General features: G+C 42.3%; 1 long non-coding RNA gene across 1 annotated transcript; it reads left to right on the plus strand.

The window, feature by feature from the left end:
• Window positions 1–709: 709 nt before the first annotated feature.
• LOC138113567 (uncharacterized) lies at window positions 710–3372 on the plus strand. The gene is made up of 3 exons (XR_011152236.1): window positions 710–791; window positions 1912–1949; window positions 3145–3372. It is a non-coding gene; the product is annotated as an uncharacterized lncRNA (long non-coding RNA).
• Window positions 3373–3617: the final 245 nt, after the last annotated feature.

A 3617-nucleotide genomic window follows, 5' to 3' on the forward strand; every position in this document is an offset into this window, starting at 1 on the left:
TATGGCTTAGACACATAATAACTGTCCTTGCTGAACTATTGAAGTACAGGTTTTCAGTCTTTCACACATGTAAGACATGAACTGTGCCATGCTGTGCCACGCAGGCTCCAGCCAGTCCTTGCCTGGGGCTGGAAAATTCCAGTCCTGAAGCAGCCAGCCCCAGGGAAGCTCCGTGCTCCTGCTATGGCTGTGGCTTGTGCAGGGGTGTGCAGGACTCCTGCTGTACTGGAGCTGGTGTGGTGGGAGGGGGTCCTGAGCTTGGCGTCTTTTATATGTTCAGGAAGAGGAATTTTCCTGCTTTGATGTCCCCTCCTGCAGAGTCGCTCTCCAGCCCCTCCACACCCACTCAGGGTACTCATGGTCAAATGGGCTCTCCCTCCCTTCCTCCCTTCCTTCCTTCCTTCCTTCCTTCCTTCCTTCCTTCCTTCCTTCCTTCCTTCCTCCCATTTCCCACTTGCTGTTAGTGTTACTGTTCTTTCTGATTCACACAGTAATCCTGTCACTTTGTTTTCTCCTCTGCTTTCTTTTCCTTATTTCTCCTGGGGAGATCTCTGTCCTCCTTGTTCAGGGCTCAGGTTGTGTAGCTGTGTGCCTCCAAGGTCAGTACATACTTGGGTTGCTCCAAATACAAACAGAAAAGTTGCAGACAAGGAAGGAGTGCAGAAAAGCTGCAGGGTGGCTTGAGTAGTTTCAGATGGAGTTAATTAGCCATAAACCTCCGTGGACTACTCAGCTCAGGGACAGGCTATTGGCTTGTTCTTTAAGAGCTCTTGTCATGCTGTCAGCTTTGTGTAAGTAATGACTAAATTGCAAAAGCTCTGCGATTGTTGCCTCTTTCACAAACTCTCTCCTTTGCTCAATCCTCCATTTTTGCATCCATTTGTTTTTCCCTACTGTAGCAGGATTGCATTTTGTCCTGTGTTTGTATTGCTCCACCAGAATCTGGGCATCAGGCTCTGACAAGTATCAGAGTTCATTAGTGGGGCTGTGGGTTGCTCCTTCTAAAGAGAAAAGCAGTGATGTGTCACAGCTCTCATTCTTTACTTTACCTGGACCACCACAGCTGCAGCAAGCCCCACCCGCACATGACAGGCACAATGCTCAGCTACACACACCTGACATTTTGGACTTAGTTTCCCCAAGTAGAATAGTCACAATACAAACACACAAAGGATTAAATATCACATGTGAAAATTTCAGGCTTAATTTTTCCAGTCAAATTATAGCACCGCAGGAATGCAGGTCCTTTTCTGTGCAGGGGAGCTAATACAAAAGTGGTGACCAGTGCACCAGGCTCTAACCTTCATTGTGTCCCAAAGGCCTTGGTGGCCTTAGCACAGAGATTCTGGATCCATCACTGGTCACCAACACCAAAAGGAAAAAAAAAAAAAAATTCAATCTACCAGGTTTAAAGACTTTATAGCATCAGTTTAAAAGTAAACTTCCTTAACTTGTGATCTAATTGTAGAATTATAGGATTTCCAAACCTATAACTGTATCTCTAGGCCTGGAGAAGGCTTCTTTAAATAAGAAACAAGAAGCGGGTTAAAAAAAAACCCCAGAACATATGATATTTAGTAATATCATTATAACACTTGCTTTCCCAGTAAATAATTATTAGCCTTCTGCTCATGGTTGTTGGGGGAAGTGCAGTTGGTGTCAAGGCAGCTCCATGGCAGGTGTGCTTGGGAGCCAGCTGTCAGACTAGAACCACAGTTGCATTCTATTTTCTTCCTCCCAAAAGTATCTGGAGATGTGAATGCTGTACTTCAAAAACTACCAGATGTTAGTTTGCAAGAGATGTGTCAAACATAGCCTGTAACATAGTGAAAATTCAGAATTACAGGTGTGTGCATTCCATGTTTCCTTTGCCAAAGTGGCCTTTCTGATTCCTCACCTTTTGTCTCCTAGTTCTGCCTTCGGTACAAAAGGACTCAGAGAAGGGAATGGTAAGAGACTTTCAGTCCCCTATAAAAATCCTAACCTAATCACAGTGCTGGTGCCTCTTTAGACCCCTACAGCAGGATCGAAGGGGCTCTTGGAGGTGATTATGGGCAACTTCTCCACACGAAGAGCAGAGCAGCAGAAGGAGTCCTGGGCCCTGCTGTGAGACCTAAGCAGGCCTAGCACAGCTATCAGAGTCTCTGCATGGGAACCCAGCAGGGGAATGGCAACAGCTCTTAAACCCTCCACAGGACATTAGAGATGAGTACTAAAAAATACTAGAAAATCACACAGGAGTACTTAAATATTACTTGATCATTAACATAGTAATTACATCAGTGCTGCTCCAGCCTGATGCCATAATTTAGGAGATTTCAGCATTTTCATTATAATCAGTAGCAGTTATTTCCTGTGGTTCATTGCCCATAAAATGTTAACCATAGGAAAAAAAAAGGAGACAGAGACTTTGCCATGATGGCAATTAACATCTGCTGTGGTGCTTGTGCCTCCCTGAGCTACAAATCACTCTGGTGGGTGCTTCATCAGGCTTCAGGGGGCCACACAAGGCACATTTGTTCCTAAAAGCTTTTAATAGAAGCTTTTAACTAAGATTTTTAATGGAATCTTTTCTGAGGAAGTAGGGCACTTTTCAAGTAGGCCTATGTCTATTTTTGTTTCTCTTTTTACCAGTATTTTAAAGACAAGGTTCTGTATTTACTGGGTTGTGTGGAACATGCAGTAGTGCTTCTACAATAATGGAGACTCAGCTCCTGTGCAGAACCTATTTCTTAAGAGGCTATAATTTCTGACATAAACATATAGAAAGGGAACTATCAAGCTCTGCTGCCATCAGAATGAAACTTCAAAAAAGTTATCTCATATGAATTTATGTAACAAGCTCTCACACATTTTGCAAATGGGAATGTAAATGATGGTTCCTATATACCAACCAGATTGCCTGATTAATTAATGCATTACAAGGGAGAAAAGTTTTATGTTTAAAGGAGGACTGGGTGCCTACCTCAGTGCATTATTTTTTATGGTTTTGATCTGATCTGGGCAAAGAATTACATTCAATCAAATTGAACTGTTTGTATTGATCTGCATAGAAGACTGAGGGGGAAAAGATATATTGTCTCACTATAAGCTTTTTCCTGGTTTTATTTGCTTTACAAGAGAGCAATATTTTTCTGACCACAGACTGAATGCAATGGCTCCGTAAAACTGCCCAGGAGGTTTCTGCAACACCATTAGAAATGCCTTGTCTCTGCTCAGAAGCTGCTGAGAAATACTTTTGAGGAAATGGGGTCCCCTGGAATATTATTCCTACAGCTGCCATGATGAACAAGCACTTGAAATTCACTTGAAATAATTCTGGGATGTAATGACTAACATAGGAGTGTAGTGAATTTCTCCCCTAAAACATTCTCTGCCATATGAACAACTCCTTTTGAAATTAAATATCTTGGGGAATCACTTGAGATGAGAGAATTAACATTAGAATTATAATTTTTGAGTTTCAATGTCATGACACATCAGGGGTTTTTTTCCCCTTTTTCTCCATTATTTTTTTTTCTTCTTCTTCCCTTTCTTGCTTTCTGGGCTCCAGTTTTCCAGGAGTATATTGTAGTTGTCTCGAATTCATCTGTTAAGTGAAATTTACCCTCCAATCA

The sequence above is a fragment of the Aphelocoma coerulescens genome, chromosome 7 (assembly GCF_041296385.1).
Source record: "Aphelocoma coerulescens isolate FSJ_1873_10779 chromosome 7, UR_Acoe_1.0, whole genome shotgun sequence".
Taxonomy (NCBI): Eukaryota; Metazoa; Chordata; class Aves; order Passeriformes; family Corvidae; genus Aphelocoma; species Aphelocoma coerulescens.